Here is a 21240-nt window from a genome sequence, read left to right as displayed (position 1 = left end):
TTATTTTAACTACAGACACTTGGAGCAAAAATATTTGACAGTGTCATAGGCAAATGTTAGGCAAAGACTCCTATTTTAGCTAATATCGATAATTTTATACAGGGCAATTTTTATAATAAGTTCATTTTTAGAAAGTTCAAACATGATTTTCTAAGATTTTTCAAAAGGAACACTCTGTATTTTATTGTTCTATTTTATTCACATATCAGTCCACTTCAACTTTTATTAAGTATGTTCTACATCTAATTTATCATTCCATTTTGAGTTAATTTTATTAGTTAATATGTTTAATTGGTATTCTATAAAATAATAAAAATTAAGTTTTTTCAGAAATGTTTCTACATCTTAAAAACTAACAATTTTAGATATAGAACATGCTTATTAAAAGTTGAAGTGGACCGATATGTGAATAAAATAGAACAATAAAATACAGGGTGTTCCATTTGAAAAATTTTAGAAAATCAAGTTTAACTTTCTAAAAATGATTATAAAAAATACTCTGTACAAAATATCGATATTAGCTATTAGCCTTTGTTTAATATTTGCTTGTAACTCTGTCTAAGTATTTTGTTCCAAGTGTTAGTAGCTGAAAATTAGTACAACTTCTTCGAGGTAATGTTTTTTTCCAAATTTCAAAGAATTTTCTACATAACTTGACAACCCCGTACTAAAATGATAAACTGTTTATATTGCCATATACAAAATTTTCTCGGAAATCCATATGTTTAAAAATATACAGGGTGTAAAATGTAATATTTGGCGTGTCCCGTTTTTACTCATCGCCCTGTATGTTTAAAAATAATTTTGTAGTTTAGGTTTATTGATTCTGTACAACTTTTATATAAACTTTTTTTCTGTATTATGAATAACAAGGGAGTTATTTTACTTTCTCAAACTAATGGCCCACCCTGTATAATAATCTACCTCTGAATGTAAATAAAATTATGTCTTACAGTCGACGCAAAACTAATCTAGATTTTGATTATAAAATTGGTGAACCTATTCTAAATAGCAATTTATTGACATGGGTGTTGCATTCGATACTAGATTATCGTTTGACGAGCATATTAGTTTAGTAACCAAATCTGCTCTTAAAAATCTAGGCTTTATTTTCCGTAATTCTAAGGACTTTCAGAACGTAAAGCTTCTAAATACAGTAAATATGTAATTATATACAACTGTGTGTGCTGTAAACTAGAATATGCATCGATTGTTTGGAATCCCATTCATAATGTTTATAATATTCAATTAAATTATTAAAGAGGAGATTTTTAAACACTATTCATTTTATTAGTTAAGGATTTTATCCGCTTCGTGATGTACTTCAAAAATTAATGCTTTCTTGTTTCTAATTTTAATAGTCTCTGTAAACGAATTATGTTTTCAATTATATTCCTTATTATAAATAATACTTTAAATGCAGATTCGACAGTTTCAAGGATTTTGTATCATATTCCTAGACTTAATTCTAGATTTTACTCTGCCTTACAATTACCCACACCACATACAAATTTTCTAAACGCACCTCCCTTATATCAAATAATTTCCAATTATCAAAAGTATGAAGATCGGCTTGATATATTTTTTCAGTCTATGAAAACCATAAAAAAATTGCTTATCTAGCAAATAATGTTATCCTTATTTTGTATATGTTAGCTAGCCTATTGTTTTATTTGTCTGCTATTGTTTATACTTCAGTTTTTTTATCTCGATTTTATATTTTGATTGCTCTATTTTGTGTAGTACTTATATTTTTATATTTATTTTTTTTTTTAATTTACCTAGTTGTGGTTTTCTGTTTTACTTTATCTTGTAACCGGGATTTGGTCCCGTTGGATATTGTAATTTCCAAATAAATAAATTAATTAATCTTACACAGTGTAATTACTGTTAAAAATCTCGTTATTCATAAATGAAATAAAATATTATTTCCATCATTACATTTTCTCAACCGTTTTTGCAGCGTGTTCCGAACCTTATTATTAATTACTTTTGAATATCCAGCATCTCGAAAGAAAACACTTTAGGAAACATATAAGTTTAATTTCCTGAGGTTCATATATTTTCTACGAAACTGCATTTCAACGAATGTAAAGTAAAACTCGTAAAAATAAAAGAACACAAGACACAAGAGGCAAACATAGACTTAAATAAAAGCTGACGTGGCTGTACACCAGCTGAAAATGCAAGTTAGTGTCCAGTAACTCTGTTAAGCACGTACATAATTGAAAAGTAGAGTTGGAAACGAAACTTCTTTACGAGTTACATGTCCACTTCTAGACAAGTGGATTGTTCGAAGATATTTCGGAATTAGTTATTTTATTTTGGTATAATCGAATCTAGTAATTCGTCCGGTAGTGTTAATGTATATTTATATATTTAGAGATATAGGATATTTTCATCAGTTGTGCTACTTCTTTTGAAAACGATAAACGAAACTTTTCACAATGCCCACTATTTTAATTTAAAAGTTTTTCAATGTGCAAGCTAATTTGGTTATGAATCTTCTTCAATCGATACACACCACTTTTTATTTCACCTGCAGATTCTTCAATTCCGAGTCTAATTAGTTCAGTAAATTGTTCCATTTAGTCTGAAATTAACAAGTCGCGGGGTGTCAGATCGAGTGAGTGCGGTGGTCATAGAAATGGTCCTTCCCTTCCTATCCTTCTTTGAGCAAAATGGTCGTTTAGCCAATGCCTAACTTGATGACTGAAATGTGGTAAGCTCCGTTCATTTCAATCCATCCGTAAATTTAAAGGAACTTCTTAACATCTAAGTAATTAAATCATCATCAAGAAAGCATCAAAATTCTATTGCATTCAATTTCTTCGGAAAAATAAATAGTTTCCAATTTACACGAAGCTCTTGATAAAAATTGCGGATTTTATATCGTTTAGTGACCTTTATGAGAAGAAAATTTCGTGAAAACTTCGGAAATTTGTTGCACCTCTACGATCAGACGTGATGTCATATGTCCTTAGAATTATAATAATCAAGTATTTATTCTTGCATAGAACGAAAATTAAAGGCATATAGATGATAACATGACAGCAGATGTTCCACTTCGTTTACCCGATCTGACATCCCTCGACTTTTAAATTTGGAGCTGAATGAAAGTTCCTATTACTATCGTGGAATAATTAACTGAATGAATCAGAAAACTGCAGGTGAAATAAAAAATTGAGGGGGTATCGGTTGAAGGTTCACAACCAAATTAAGTTGCGTATTGAAAAATTTTTAAATTAAAATGGCGGGCAATTTCAACAGTTTCCTACTTTGTTCTCTTTTTTAAAATAGGTCAAATTAAATTAAAATATCGAGCCAAATATTAATAAATGCTATTTAATGAAAAAATAAAAAATTGAATTTGCCATGGTTCGGTGACATATTTTTTTTATTATCTATGACACTCTCGGATTCGACATAAATCTGACTTACTCTGTATAAAAGTTTTCCACAGTGAATCTTTGTGAAACATATCCAAGAATTTTTTTTAATATCAGTTAGTTGACTGATGAAACCACAACAGTAACTTATCTTCATTTAATTACTATATAAAAAATTCTCGAATTTACATTCTTTAACAAAAATATTTAGATCATATGTGAACAAAGCCTAAATGAAAATGTTTCAAATAAAAATGTCTATACAGGGTTACCCGGAAATGAATGGAACATACTTCAAGGGTTCCTTAGATATTGAATTTACTTTTATACTCGTATCAAGTTAACTTCACTGGCCTTCAGAAACATGTATTTCACTTTATAAGATAGCTCCGTCGCTTTTTGAGATGTTTCAGATTACTTAGACCATCCTGCCTCTATTCAAATGCCAACGACTTCATGAATATGAAATATACAGGGTGTTAGTAAATAAGTGCGACAAATTTCAGGGGGTGATTCTACATGAGAAAATAATGGCAGTTTGCTTATAAACGTATATCCGCAAATGATTGATAATGTATTAAAGAAATAAAAAATACGCGTTAAGATGTTTTATTTTTTTGCATCAAAATGGCGCCCCATACGAAGAAAAGGCAAGAGAGATTTTTTGTTACAAATTGAACGAGGAATTCAAAAATGATTTAATTTGTAATACCTCAGTGGCGTACCATTTTTTTCTTTAAAAAAATTGAGATTATTACCCGTACGCGCGCCAATGATGAACATAAAATTCTTAATTGCGTGTCAAAAAATGCGCAATAACTACCTCTTAAAACCCACCAAATTTCATTTGCACATCTCGACCGGTTTCAGAGCAATCAATTAAATCGTCAGTTTTTAAGAAAAACTTTGACACTCCGTATCTCGGAAAACGAATTATTTGCGGACATACGTTTATAAGCAAACTGCCATTATTTTCTCATGTAGAATCACCCCCTGAAATTTGTCGCACTTATTTACTAACACCCTGTATAGTAATTTGAATGTACTTCTGCGAAACAACATTCAAAAGCCTATATCAGTAAGTTGATATAAGCAGCAGAAAATTTAATAAAGGTACAAATATAAGAGAAAAGTGAATTAGAGTAATCCATTTTTCTCTGACATGATGCAATTTAACACTTGTACGTTTTTATTATAAATAAAGTGGGACATTATAAAACACGTTTTCTCAAAATCTCTACCAATAAAAAAGTATGGCAAAAAGTTTCATTCGTAGTGACCTCAAAGTTTTAGATAAAAAATCATTTCAGCTACCTTAAAAAAACCCAGAACAAACTTTATTGAAATATATTACAGTGATTTAGTTGTGCTAGATAAATTAAATAGAAATAGTTTTTGAAACTACAACAATCCACGAAAGCACAGTTGTTCACGGACTCCTTGTATGAGAATTATAAATATTTCTCGTTTTCTGTTCTGATTTTAAATTAATACCATAGAAATATAAGCAAAATACGCTGAAATTCACAATCACATCCTACAAAGTGAATGTAGCAATTCACTCAATGCTTTCAAAGACGATATAAATAATAACAAAAGTATAATGAACTAAAAATTTTAATTCTAGCGCTTCCATATGCATCACGTATCAAGTGCTCTTTAATTTTACGAAACAACATTGCGCTTTCATAGCTTTCGAATAAGTTTCTGTATATGAATATCGACCGAGCATTTTTATATGCAAACACCCCGCTGTCTCGTAGATACCCAGACACCATCGATGCACTTTGTAATTGTGTTATAAAATTTCATGGCTTGTCACACGCGGTTCGTCGTTCTAGACAATGTATTCAAAGAAAAATTTATTATTGAGAGATAGTTCCAAGTGCCAAGTGAGTCCTTCGATCGATGTATTTTGACTTCTTGTACAGGGTGTTCCGCTGTAAGTGTCACCCTCTATTCTACCCGTTACTTTTCGACATGGGAACAAAATGTAAAAATTAAAATTGTATAAAATTTTCTAGATAATGTGAAAGCTAAGACCTAAGTTGTAAAAACAAACATTGCGTTACAAAGCATGGCTTTTTTAAATGGAACACCCTGTATGTTCTAATATGATATACATTTTTCTTGAAATTACAGTGATACAGGTTTAGTGTGTGTTTAGTACAGGGTGTCCCAAAATATGTGGACAATATCTTGGATTTATACAGGGGATGTTAAAATAACATGACAAATTCCTATAAAAATTTTCCCTAGAGACTCCTTAAAAATTGACCCATGAAAAGAATTTAGCTTATTTGGTTTTCCAGAAACGGACTAACTGTAGCACAAAAATGCCAATTTTTTTTACACCCTTTACCATGAAGGCACAAACATATTTTTAGATAGCTTGAACCTTAAACTAAAAAAAGTAACTCTTGGCTGATATCGATAAAATGAAATGTTTTCGAAAAAAACTATTTTTGTTTAATATGATTTTTACTACATAATTTTGTATCTCGGTTCAACTTGAGCTCCTTATGCATTCTCTAGGTCTACGAATTACAGATTGTTAGATCGAGGCCAAGCCACTAATCCTCCTCTTACTATTCAACGATTTTTGAAATGCCTGTTTAAGTATTTTCGAACTGCCAGACTAAAATAGGGTGGTGCCCATGCATGAACCACATACCATATCGTATTGCCAAAGGTAGGTCGTCTAAAAGATTTGGTAAATTGTCTTGGACAAATTCCAAATAAAGTTCCCCAGTTAACTTTCTAGGCAATACAAATGGTCCAATGAAATTTGCCCGATGATTCCAGGCCATACATTAATGGATTCAAACTAATATTGATGATGCGTCACAATAGAAGCATGTGGATTTTCTTCTGTCGATAAATACAAATTATGGGAGTTTATTATTCCATTTTTACAAAATCCGGCTTCGTCCTTAAAGAGAATTGAACCCATGGAATTTGCATTGTTACAGTACCTATCTAAAAACGAGTTTGAAAATTACATCCTTCGCGGAATATGCGGAAATGAAGAAGTGCACGGACTTTCTGCATACGATAGGGATGCAATTGTTGCTCTTTAAGGATTCCAAGACCGTAGATTTTGGGCAATTAAACTGGGCAGCCAATTTCCGGACACTTTTTGAAGGATCTGCTTCTACGGCGTTTAGGATATCTTCTTCAGCGACCTCACCACGGTTGATTTGATTTCCACAATAACTATGTCTGGCTTTGGCAAACGTTTTTAAAATTATTTACAGCTTTTTATTTCTACATATTACCTACTCAAAAAGTATGCTAATACAAGTAACAAATTGATTGTAATTTTTACTAGTTTCTCTTAAACGCTGATCCACTCTTTCAAAAGTTTTCCTGTCAGGAATTCTTCGATTTGGAAATCGTTACTCATAAAGCCTTCTAATTCTAAGGCATTACATGATGCAAGTCGACATATTCAGCAAATGTAAAAAAAAAGTTGTCTGAAATATACATGCGACATATGATTTCCTATGTATTTTCGTCCGCTGAACACGAATCCGCAGTCAGAATTGCTCTATCACCCTTCAATTTTCAGCAAAACGCTGAAATATGAAAATTTTCCTTTTTCAGAAGATTCTTCAGCGTTTTGCTGAAAATTGAAGGGTGACGGAGCAATTCTGACTCCGGATTCCTGTTCAGCGGGCGAAAATACATCGGAAATCATATGTCGCATGTACATTTCAGACAACTTTTTTTTTGTGTGGTGGTGTAATTGAACGACGTGGGTTTATAAGTAGGGCTGTCAGAACTGAGCCGCGGGACATAGGCGTACACATTATTAATTAAAAAGCAGCGAATTAAATTATCTACAATACACCACCATAAACACCATCAGATAGGAATTATTTACACAACATCCCCACGAGAGCAAAGCAACAGCGGTTCACACAAGTCTTGGTTGACTCGCTTGGCACGCCATTGAATTGCGGCTCTCTCTCTCTGACAGCCTTATTTATAAGCATAGTTTGCAATATTTTTGATACTCCGTCTTCTTATCGTGTGAATGTGCAATATGCATACATATGGATCCTTGTACTATTTACAAGGTATTAGTTTTTATAGACGTTTAAGTGAGAATGAAAAGATTTGAAGTTTTTCAAGTCAGTCATTATTAGGACACTCTTTGTGGGGATTTCAAACATACAGTAATAGACGTAACATTTACCATGACGGAAAAACGACGTGCTTCTTTTATGTTTCTTATGGTCACTACATTGAATTTTCGCATTTCTAATTCATCACATTTTTCTTATTGCAATGATGTTTCATATTCAATATGATTTCCTTTTTTGTTCGCTTTAGGAATCTCCCGTTACAGATTGTGAGTATTCCATTTTTAAAGAAATATCCTTTTTAATAGCAAAACAATTCAAAATTCTTGTTGTAATCGGAAGTTCATATTATAGTGAGATAATACGTCACGCTCATTTTTCAAAAAGTAGGTAGCATGGTCCTATGTTGTTAAATTAAAGAAGGTTCCATTACTCTATTATTCTCCAGTCCCGTCTAAATATTTCGTTAATGGAAAATTCGTGTACCGGGAGATAAAATATTCTGAATTTGGTGCGTCAACAAAAACCGGAAAGGGAGCAACGAAAACAAAATAGATTTACTTGTATTTAAATGTGCTGCACTTATTTTAAAGTAAAATGTCATGTTGAGGATTACATGTAACGGAATCGATGGTCATGAGGATAGTAGACAAAATGATGTCAAGATTGTCTTGTTCTTTCAATTGATAGCATCAAATCAGATTGTTTCAGGTTATTATAATGAATTGTAATAATCAGTCACACATTAATCCTAAGCAAACAATATAAGTTTTCTACATACATAAACTAGTCCTCAAGTACATACGTTCCTATTTACAATTTTATTTACAAAATATGCAATGAAACCATTTTTGTATTTTCATCTTTAGTTTATCTAATAATGGTTTATGTTTTAGATATCATTGATGACGGATATGATTAATTCAATTAAACATTACACTTCTGGCCTATAAATTTTGTATAGTCCTGACGTCGCGTCGCACGTATCTTATGTGGTCACGTCGTATTGGAAGGATGGATCCTCTAGAGTCCACCTAAGCGTCCATGCTGAGGCCAAAGCCATCAAAACACAAAAAGAAAGAGTTTGAGCATATTGATGGGAACGGAAACTGTTTTATATTAAAATGTTACTGAGTATCGTTTATCGCAGCATAACTATTGGTAAATGCAGTATGCATCTGTCCATTTTCTTTCGTGTTTTCCATTCTGATCTACAAGATGTAATAGTGATACCATTCCAGGACTGATTCTCTTGTCAACAGAAATAAGCAAAAACGTTTTTCTCTAAAACGATTCCTATACTGAAAAAAAAGTATTTGGATCAAATGAGCAGATAGTTTTAAATGGAATTATTTGTCGTAAATGTTATTTTATTCTATTCAAATGTATATACTTTCCTCAAACTATGTGAAATATTTGTTGTAATCTATAATTTTTCTTAGAATTTATATTATTTGTAAATATATACGAGTATAATTTAATTAAAATTTTCTATAGTTTTGAAATTTATTATCTCGGACTTTAGCTACAATATCTCTTACAGTTCATCATAAACTGCAAACATATTCGTTTCAAAACTACCAATTCCTTAAAATATATTTATATATTTAAAATTTAGTATTAACGTAGGAATTATTCAAGACAAATGTAGCATATTATAATCAAACTTATGTTTTCTTGAAAGAAAATTGTTGGTCACCGAATGGCGTAGGTGGGAAGTAGCACGATAGATGGAGACAGCACTTACGCTCTATGTATACACATCTTGTGAGTAACGACACTAAAACAGCTGGATCCTTCTAACAACGTAATGATGACGACCATCAATAAGTCCCAAACCGACCTATGCCTGGTTGGTTAAACTTAAGAACGATCTTAGCTGTTGTACTAGGTGTTGTGAGTTTGAAATAGTCGATAACGTTATAACTTAGAACGTTGCAAAAGAATAAAGGTTATAAAATAACGTTATTTTGGAACGAGTTACTTCTGGAAGTTTGACACCCAGTGCGTTCTGCGACATCGTGGCTGATTTGAAGGGACTATAATGTGTAATATAACAATAGTAACTATATAAGTTTTATTATTTGGATGCGTTGACAACCGATATTCTTTTTGCCAAAATATTTGGAGCTTTCCTATTTGTACTTATATTTTTTGTTTTCTTTTGTTTCTTTAGGATAAAGTTCATTTTTATAATATTCATTGTATTAATACAATATGTATAAATAGCAATCTGCAGTTTTCACCTTCATAAATAAAATAAATGTATACATAGCCATTACATTACTATTTTCTACATTCCAATACTTCCATAATGTAAAACGTTTTAATTTCAGTTTATGTTACTTTCTTTTTATGGTTACAAAATAAAGTTACGTTACGACACATGACGGTTACAGCCTTACAACGCCAAAACAACGCATTGCATGCTTGTTACTCTTGTTAGTTGTTTGCTTGTTCTATGTTCTCTCTACAGGGTGTTAAAAAAAGAGTGTAAAATATTTCAGGAGGTAATAGTATGAACCAAAATAAGCAGAAAAGTCTTAATAAACATAGGTCCTCAAAATAACGGTTGCGGAGATATGGACCACTATTCGTTTTTCAAACATTTTATTTTATTAGGAATAAACCGACAAAGGAAGCTTTTAACAAACAAAAAACAAAGTTACAGAAGATGTTCAAAGTGCCCTCCGTCCATTTCCAAGCAGGCACGACATCTTCGTCTCAACGATATTCGAACTCTTTCGAAAACACCCTCCTTGGTTTGGATTTCTTGACACTTTTGATTAATCCGTAGCTGCAGCTCTTCCAGGCTATTTACAGGAGTACCATACACTAATGTCTTCAAATATCCCCAAACAAAGAAATCTAGAGGGTTCAGATCAGGCGATCTTGGAGGCCATAAAACAGGTCCGGCCCTTCCTACCCATCTATGTGGAAAAGTTTGGTGTAAATGCTCTCTAACGGCCATGGAAAAATGAGCTGGAGCACCATCATGCTGGAACCACATTTGTTGCCTCTGATTCAAAGGAATGTCTTCCAAAAACTCATACAGTGTGTTCTGCAGAAAGTTGAGGTAAGCAGCGCCTGTTAATCGGTTTGGTAAAACAACAGGACCTAGAAACCTGTCACCTACAATACCCATCCAAATGTTTAATGAAAAACGTGCCTGATGTCCAGATTCTATTAGAGCATGAGGATTTTCGTCGGCCCAAATATGCGTATTGTGAAAATTAAACACTCCATTTCTTGTGAACCCGGCCTCATCAGTAAAAAGAATGTTTGCAAGAAAACGAGGGTCTTCAGCATCATGACGTAGAAACCAGCGGCAAAAAACCAAACGTGCTTGATGATCATTTATTGGATTTAAGGCCTGTACTCGTTGCACATGGTATGGATAAAGCAGTTGCTCGTGAAGGATTCTCCAAACAAGAGGACCACTAATTCCTACCTCGGCTGATATTCTCCGCACACTCGTACCTGGATTCTGCTCTACCAGTGCTAGAATTTCTTCTTCTGCTCTAGGAGTGGATACCGACCTTGGTCTTCCGGATAAATGGCACTGTTTGCTCAAGGAACCGGTATCACGCAATCTTTGGTGAATTCTTCCAAACATGCGTTGTGAAGGAATCTGGCGATTTGGATAAGCGTCAACATAAAGACGTCGCGCTTCGGTGGCGTTCCCATTAGCACGACCATACATGAAATGCATGTCTGTTAATTCTGCGTTAGAGTAACCAGCCATAGCGAAAGAAAACTTGTGCACTGAGAACAACTGTCAAATACGTACTGTTTATTTCACTAAACATCAACCAACTATTATAAGAAAATACACAACGTTTTTGCAAAATAAAAAAAAGGGGCTAAGAACATAAAACATTCCATATCTCCGCAACCGTTACTTTGCGGACCCATGTTTCTTGAGACTTTTCTGCTTATTTTGGTTCCTACTATTAACTCCTTAAATATTTTACACTCCTTTTTTAACACCCTGTATTTCGCAGTCGCACGTTCGTTCCTCAGTAACGCGTTACAAGAGAAGTTGGTCACGTTCCGGAACGTTCCAAAATAACGTTATTGAAATAACGACCCATCACTAGTTTGAAACAAAATATTTTTTATTACTGAGAAATATTTATACCCAAATATATTCTTAAAATAAGTATCATTTGACCAAAACTATTCAATTTTGTATTAAACAAACGATACATTAATATACAATACAAAACATGTTTCTATAAAATCTATGTAGATCATAAAATTAAGAATAGAATTCGTTTAACCGTAAGTATCAAATATTTATTTTAAATGCTGCCTATTTTTAAAATAAGAAATTATATTTCTGGGTAGAAATTTAAAGTATTTAAATAAATAGGTAAATAATTTTCTTGAAAGAAGAAAATATTTTCTTGTGTATATATAAACATCCGTTACCTTAAAATCAAATGTTGTACATTTGAATCAAGAAATTTTTTTTGCGTGTACACCTTAGAGATATGGAAAAACGCTTGATCGGTATTTTTTTAGTTCTGTGTGATTTTATTCCTTAACTATAGCAGTTTAAAGAAATGTAAAAGTAAAAGGAATTTTGTAAACAATTATTTTTTAATTCCGATATTTGTAATATATACCTACCTACTTTGAAAGTGTAGTGTCTCCTCAATTTCTTTCATAGAATGCGTTGCTCGTGATTAAAAGTTTAATATCCTTACAATTTAGGAGATTCTTAACAGTACTCCACAGATAAAGAAATTTTTGTTTCTATTTTTTTTTATATATTTAAAGTAGGTAATTATAAAAACGTTGAATCTACTGAATCATATATTGTATGTATTGTACTCGAAATATGCAGGACTTCTGATAGAAAATGGCAATTTTGTATTAAGTAGTTGCAATATTGATTCATATGTACATACGCCCTATATAAAGTATAGGATTTTTCTGTACTTAAATATTCCCCCTTGACTTGATTTTCAAGCTGCTTAACTTGACTTCAAGTCAAGTTATATGAATTGAGAGTGGTCGAATGTCATATCAAATCAAGTTATACTTCAAGTACTTGAAAAGTCAATGAGGTAATTCTTCAAGACTACATGATTTTTCTACAATGATATTGAGATATAACAGCCAGCTTTATAAAAAAAATATTTACAAAATGAAATCCTGATTTTTATATGAATGTTTTTATATGTAAACCATTTATTGTATTAAGATGTAACGCAGTAAAAGATGCTAGTGTTCAATAATTTAGTTGTAGAAACACATTTAAACGACAACTTATAAAATAAATAATTTATCTATATACAGTGTGATTACAAACATATAGATAGGTTTTTAATGGTAGTTAGAATGCATTAATAAAAAGCATTTTCAGCAATCAAAATTATTGAAACTGTAAAACAGCGCTTAGAATTAATTAATAATAATCAAAATTGTGAAAACTTGTTGGAATCAGAGGCAGAGATATGGGTAAAGTCAGAGGATGTAAACTAAAACAGGTTGGCAACCGAAACAGAATTACACTTAATTACTATAAAAGAAATTCTGTTGATCAAAAATTTCTATTTAATAGCAAGAAAGTCATTACAATTATAAGACAAAGACCTTCGATACACCATAGCATCTATAAAGAAACAGTTAATATAAATTAATGATTTTACCTACGACCACTACTGTAAATACTTAAAAACACACCGTCTACGATCAATGTAAGATTCCTATTACGTACGGTAAAAAAATCGCACAGCTTGGTAAAAAATCGTACAGTCAACAGGTCAATACAAACAGTACTGTATTGACCGTTGCTAGGCGGTTGCTAGGAAAACTGTACGATTTTTTTACCAAGCTGTGTGATTTTTTTACCGTACGTAATAGGAATCTTAGATTGATCGTAGACGGTGTGTTTAGTAGTGGTCGTAGGTAAGTATAGTACGTAATACGTGGAGTAATGCAATTGCGCACTCATAGAATTTACTTACTACTAACTTTTCCATTCGTGCGTAAAATGCTTTTTACAACACTTATTACGTAATATAATATTATTAGTTATACAAACTTTGACAAATTTACTTGAACTTGTTTCTTTAGATGTCGCTCTGACTTTTCAAAATACTTTTCCAGAAAATTGCTATTGCATTTCAATACTTTCTGAAGTAAGCATACTCCATCTAAATATGCTTGAGAGTTGACCTTCGACTGTAATATATTCATGATAAAGCATGAACGTGCGTTTTGTTTTTTGGATACTGTTACAAATAATAAGCATATGGCAAAAAAAAATTGATAGAAACCTTTTATTTAGCAGTAATTCGTTAATTTACACTGATTAAATAAACAAAGCGATCTTAAAGTTCTATTACAATGTTGTAGTCCGTACGATATTTGTTGAGATATATTTTCAGGAAAAGAATACGCCAATAAAGCTTTAGTAACTGCAAAACACACTATGTACTGCAAGCTGCTACGGTGAACGCTACGCCGCCAATGTCTTTCAACCTAGGGTGTCGAATGCGGTTAATTCCAAGAAAGTGACGCAGGGGTCTTTGTAGAATTCTATCTCAACAAATATACGGACTGTACCATTTGTTCAAAAACTTCTTTTAATAATATAAATGTATTTATTGTTATATTAGAAGTTATGTAATGAATCAGTAAAATTAAACAAAGAACAAACTATACATGAACCTCTCCTTTTGTAAAAATTAGTTTATATTATTTATACGTAAAAAAAACGAAACGAATGATAAAACTAACACACTCCCAATAGGAAATTTCTGAACTACGAGTAGATATGATATTTCAAGTGGACTATAAAGCATATTGTAGATCCATCTGAATTTTTTTTTATAACATACTTAAATGGTATTAAAACATTCTAATGCAATTTTCTGTATGTGTTTTTATGTTATCCGAGTTACCAAGTAAAATTCGAACTTAAATTGTGGTTATTTAAATGAATTTATTCGAATCACGCGTTTTAAAATGAAGCGTCAGATTTTATTCACAGATTTACATTCTTCGCTCATTCTTCCTGCATCACAAAAAGTGGTCATGACGAGGGTACGTCAAATATGAGATTATTAAATCGCTTGCTGATAATAAGAGATGATTTAAAAACTTATTCCGTGAACCTTGCGCTGTATGCTACGAATACAAATTACTCTGACCCAAGAACTCATCACGAAAGATGCCATCTTAAGAGATTTTGTCGATGGTCACATAAAATTAAGCGGACGAACCTCTTTGAATTTAAAAATGCCGATATTTCCATTTTAATTTACTAACAAAAAGAAGTAACAAAGAGACAGTCACGAACAGTACCTTATCTTAAACAAAGTGTTGAAAATATAACTAAGATCCAACAAATGGCTCAATATGGCTCTACGTTTTCTTCTAGTTACACTGTAATTATTAAATGGTGTGTTATTGAAAATGGCGAATTTCCAGTAAATCAAGAAAGTGCATTAGATTGTTTTCTAATATACATGTGAAATATTACACTGTGTGATACGATTTCGGCGCCTGCAAAGCAAATAATAGATTTCTATTAGTTAGAGTTTGATAGAAAATATATTTTTTAATGTAGATATAACTGTATTGGCTGTCTTGTGGTTTAGTTTGTTAATCACTACAAACTTACTAAAATAGTCTATAATGACTAAAAAGTTTACAGTACCCAGCATCATAAAGTCAATCCCTATTTTTTCCCACGGGACATCAGGAATTTTATGAGACTGAAGGGGCTCCTTTTGATTGCTCTTGGAATATTCTTGGCAATATTTGCATCTAAAAACTAAATCTATCTCCTTATAAATTCCAGGCCAATAGATACACTGCTGTGCCATTCTTTTAGATGATACTACGCCTTGATGTGTTTTGTGGACCAAGTCTAGAAACTCTTGCCGCAATATTACAGGAATTACTAGTCTTTTCTTGTAGAATAGAACATCTTTGTGTACATATATTTCGCTTTTAATGTTCCAAAACTTTTTTACATCATCTGATACTTTGTTTTTATGCTTAGGCCAACCATTAAGCACATAATGCTTAATTTTGTTGAGAGTTGGGTCTTCATTTATAGCATGGATTAGACGTACTTCATTTTCAGGAGTGGTAGCTATAACAGCATGTACTAAGAGCTTTTCTTCTAAATAGTTGGTATTCATTACATCAGAATTTGGGTCTCTACTTAGAGCGTCAGGAACTAACATTTGTTTTCCAGGAATATAAACTAGATCAAAATTATACCTCAATAGTCTTATAGCCAAACGTTGAATTCGTGGAGAAAGATCATCTATTGGTTTTTTCAGTAAGCCTAAAAGTGGTCTATGATCTGTTTGGATTTTAAATTTGCTTCCAAATAAATAGTAGTGAAATCTTTCACACCCATACACTATAGCCAGTAATTCTTTTTCTATGTGATTGCATTTCTGCTGGGTAGGTGTAAGAGAGACAGAGGCATACTCTATTGGGTGATTGTCTTGAGCTATAACTGCACCTAAACCATACGGACTTGCATCAACTGATAAGGTTGTTTCTTTTGATGGATCGAAGTACGATAAAACAGTAGTAGTCGCTATTAGTTGTTTTAAGCGATCGAAACTATTTTGTTCATTCTGCGTCCAAGTCCAGTCAATCTTGTCGCTAAGAAGTTTTCTTAAAATTCCTGTTTTTTGTGAGAGATTTGGTATAAATTTGGATAAGTATCCTATCATACCCAAAAACCGTTGTAGGTCTTTTTTATTTCAGGTTGGATTCATTTTTCTTATTGCTTGCGTTTTTTTCATTGTCTGGTGCTATTCCAGAATCAACAATAATATGCCCGAGAAATTTAACACTCTTCACGCAAAGTTTTGATTTTTGTAAGTTCAACGTAGGTCCACTTTTTGCGATTCTCGAAACATTATTATTCGATTCTATTAACTGCATACTGCATACACTGAGGTATTTTGTTCTTTGTTCTTTGAAATTTCTTTTTGTGTAGCCACACTGTTCTCCATAGAACGACAAATCTGAATAGCCTCTAGTAATTTAAGATCACAATTTTGTAACAATTTTTCTTGAATGCGTAGATCACGGATTCCTATCACAAGTCTGTCACGTATAAGAACCTCTTTTTCCTTAAAATCACATGTGTTTGCAAGTTGTAACGCTGTTACGAATTGATCCACAGTTTCTCCTGGATTTTGTTCACGTTTAAAAAATTTAAAGTGTTCATACACTGTATTTTTGACAGGATTGCAGTACTCGTAAAATTTCTTCAAAACTATATTCAGTTTCTTTTGATCTTCGTCCTCATTGTACTCAAAAGTATTGTAAATATGTAGACCTTCATCACCTAATAGATTGAGTAAGATAGATATATATTTTTACTTCATCCGTTTTATTTGACTATCCAATAGCCAAGAAATATAGCCCAAATTTCTGTTTCCACCGTTTTCACTGACTGGCAATGTCCCCTGCAAACTGCATTTCCTCTGGAGCTTTTGAATGTTCTGCCATTGTTGGTTTTTCCACCAAGATATAATTAAATAAATACTACTTTCTCCTCCGGTGTTCGGCTAATATCAGCAACAACACCTTACTTTTCGATATTTTTACTTTTTACCGCTGCCACCATATGATGTATTTATCTTTAATGACATTGACATACGTACTAATTATATTAAAGTAACTAGATTAGTACATAGTAATACATGACATGTATGTTATACCTATTCTCCTTCTCTGATCTTGGCTGAATGGAAACAAAACATCCATGACATTTGCAATTGCAACAGCGATACTGTGACGCGATCCCAGTAATCACTACGCACTACATGATTGCTACTTTTGCATGGTCGATATATGTAGGAGGATTTTCGAAGAAAATCAAGCATAATATCGAGTACCCTACAGAGAATTCTGTATCGAAATCAATAGCTTATAGTGAAGACATGCCACTCCTTTGCCTCCTAATAAAAATAAAGTTGTAAAGATAGATATACCGAGCGATGAAGACAAAGATGGTGAAGACATGTTGACGATATAATAAAATATGTATATACTAGATGTTTTTTTAAATTTTTTTACTAATAATTGTTAGTAACCGTGTCTAAGAAATATTACGTGTTAGAAAAAAAATAAGTATACCTATATTCATATTATGCGATAAGTATAAATAAATAAACAGGAAAATTTGAAGAGGTACTTTTTTCAAATTTGTAACAGCGTTATAAAATGTATACAAAAGTAAGTATTTGTGGTTTTAATTTATAAAACAATTTGACATACCTGATTTTACAACAACTGTTCAAAATTTTGTCCACCGACGTGTAAACACATTTGGACCCATCTTACACTGTTTCTACGAACTAACGTAAATGTTGTCTTGCTTCACCATAACACAAATGTTGTCTTGCTTAACCAATCCATGATATCTATCAACTCCGAGTTAATATACACGTAAGCCAGTTTTCACACTTGAAAAAGTAATGTAAACACTATCGCAAAAACGTTAATACTGAAGTCGGATTTCAGTATTCGGAAGCGCCTGGGACCAGAGCGGAGAGAGTAAACTTTGGAAAAATATTAAATTATTTTCTAGAAGGAAACAGTGCTGGTAGTTGGTGCAGAATTACAATATAATTATTACAAAAGAAGTTCTACCGATTAAAAAATTATATTTAATAGAAAAAAACATTACAGTTATAGGACAAAGACATTTGACACATCATAACAACTATTAAACAACAGTTAAAATGAATTAATGATTTTATTAGTTATACAAACTTTGACAAAGTTACTTGAACTTCTTTCGTCGCCCTGATTATTAAAAATAATTTTCCAGAACATTGCTACTGTATTTCAATACCTACCTTTTTAAGTAAGTATAATAAGAGTTGATTAACCTTCGACTGTTGTAGATTCATCATAAGGCATAAGCGAGTGTGTTGGTTTTTAGAAACAGTTGACAAATAAATGGATGGGGAGACTTTTATTTAGCATTAATAATAATTCATTAATTCACACTGAATAATCACAAAAACATTTCATATAAATCAATATGAGCGGCACAGAATGATTAGTTACTCAAAAATCTTTAACACCAAATTGATAATAAAGAAAAAACTTTCAGAGTGCCCTATTTTAACTGAGGCTGTAAATTGTAAAAATTTATAAACATTTTTGTTTAGGAGCATCTATCCTAGTGACACAATAAAAAAAATTCCTTTCATTGACGATCACAAGGTGGCGTTAATAATGGAGTGATTATATCAAACTTGCAGCTTGACTTGGTAGATTTAAAAAAATTAATCATGTACTTATGAATGATTTATAACAAGTTAACTGTATCAATCTTCAAGGGCATGAGGCGTGTGTTTTCGGTCATTTATTTCCTCCGCGAATTAGATGTCCCTTCTAAACAATCACTAGTACCAGTTTATGTGCATTTAGTGTATGGATATGGTGAAGTACGTCAGCATTGTTTTTTTTTACTTGCCAAAGTAAGACCAGTATGTTGAATAATATCTACTTATTACAATATAGGAACAAAGTGTAAAATTGCAAGGAAGTTTAGCAAGAAACGAGTTTAAACAATGCATTCACTTTTCTTGTAATTACCATAGATCCCTAGGTAGATCCCTTTTAGGTTTATATGAGGACAATGTGTTGAAATCATTTTTGAGCAATACGTCTTATTTTTGATTTTCCTGACTCACGAGGATCAATAAGGCGGTGACGTCAGTGTGTCTACTAGAGAATTTAAAAGCTTCAAAAACAGGAATTAATAGAGTTCATTGTATCCAAGAGTGTGCCAAGTAGTGTTTCAAACATTTTTGTTAAAAACTATCTAAGCATTTTTATTAACCTGTAAAGAACGCAGAAACTGTGGGTATTGTGGAACATAGTACATCATAACTCTCGGAAATTTATCTGTGAAGCAGGTAGGGGAAAATCAGATAAATTAAAATTAAAATAACATACTCTACAAAAGTTTATATTGAACAAAGAGCAGGAGGACCTAATTGCCACGTAGATGAAGCAACTTTCGGCGGAATTAAGTTTAGTTATATCTCATGCTGATTCCACGAATCTAGGGGAATTCCGTATACTTACAAGACCAGACCTACTAGGTTCTCCTGTTTTTATATCTTTTAATTTCTGTGTCATTAAATGAAACATAAAATTAAACAACTTATCATATAATTATGAGATACTGACTTTTTTAACGATAAAAATAAGTTCATGTATAATTTTTTTTAAACAACCTTTTAGTGACATCATTTTATTTTCGTATTCTTCTCAGCAAACTTTTTGATTTGATACCCATATCATGGGGGTGCATAAAAAATAACTGGTCCTCCATCTTTGGGAATACGTCATATTGGATTTAGAATGACGTCACTTAGCTCAGCTTAGCTTCATTGTCGTACAAACCAAACGTATGCAAAATTTCAGCTCAATCGGTTGGAGATAACTGTTTTAAGCTTAATAAAAAGGTCAATTTCATAATTAATTTATGTACTTATATTTTAAAACTGTACATTTACGGACATGAGCTGATATTCAGTCATTATTTTGAATAGATTTTTAAAAACAACCACAAGAGAAATGAGAAAATATGAAAAGAAAATAGTTTTTCCTTTCTTTGTCGAAAATAAATTGACAAATGTTTATAGTTGGAAAAAGCTTAAATAAACAAGGTATATATGAAGTTACTTTAATAATACGTATGTTTATAATAACTCTTCTGTTGCCTATATGAAAATTTATGCGAGACTTCACATTAACAATACAAATATTCCAGATCATCTTTTTAATGTACCGTTACAAATCATTGCAAAAGTTTTACTATGTATTTATAATACGTTTCCCCATTTATAAAGGTTCTTTAATAACTCGTCGGATATGTTTCTAAAAGTATCTTAAACACTTTTGGCAAGAGACACACATTTTTGTAATAGTTTACAAAATTATATTTAGCAAACATGACCCTCACATGCAAAAACAAAAACACTTAGAATTAGAGTTAGATTTACGAGAATAATTAAAACAATTTTACACCAACCACATCTAAGATTTGAATTCCTGGACTGCATCAGTTATAATAATTAAATAGTTAATATTTTTAGAGGCCGAATTTCGTCATAATTCCACCAGTTGGAAGAAATGATCACCTGGCAAAGGTATACGACGGAAAAAGTGTTTTCAATTTCGCAGTACAAATTAAATTTGCCAAGAGAAAATTCACGGACAGATAATTTTTCATTTAAATTACCCTATTTAGGATAATTACGACAGTTTACACTTTTATGAAATTTGCTACCTAATAAGGACGTTAAAAATTATAAATATTTTTGGCAATTTGTACATCAAGGCACGGAAAAAATGTAATCTATCGTTAATTATAAAGGGTATCTCAAAAGTAACGCAGGATTTGAATTGTGCGCCATTTTCATTCCGAAAAGTTGGCAGCATTGTGAAGAGTAACATGTTGTAGTAACCAAGTTACGGTTAGACAAAATGGAGCGTTATACGACGGTTGAGCGAGAGAAGATTCATTACAAGTACGAAGAGTGTGTAGCTGAGACTGTGCGCAAACCATGTGGAATTTTCTATAGAAGGAAGGAAGGAAGGAAGGAGAAGGAATGAAAAAAACTGTAGAAACAGGTTCGGTTGCAGACAATAAAAGAACAGAACGGCCGTTCAGCTGAAAATATTGCTGCGATGAGTGACAGTGTAGCGAAAATTCCCGTAACCTTAGTGCGCCGTCGGTCACT

The 21240-nt window shown here is 32.1% G+C and overlaps 1 protein-coding gene across 1 annotated transcript in view; it reads right to left on the bottom strand.

The window, feature by feature from the left end:
• The window catches only part of LOC108907722, a 483302-nt gene that overhangs the window by 377681 nt on the left and 84381 nt on the right, over nt 1-21240 (bottom strand). The window lies entirely within an intron of this gene.

Source organism: Anoplophora glabripennis, unplaced genomic scaffold (assembly GCF_000390285.2).
Source record: "Anoplophora glabripennis isolate ALB-LARVAE unplaced genomic scaffold, Agla_2.0 scaffold179, whole genome shotgun sequence".
Classification (NCBI taxonomy): domain Eukaryota; kingdom Metazoa; phylum Arthropoda; class Insecta; order Coleoptera; family Cerambycidae; genus Anoplophora; species Anoplophora glabripennis.
Note: the sequence above shows the minus strand (reverse complement) of the source record. Positions and strands in the feature narration are given on the sequence as shown.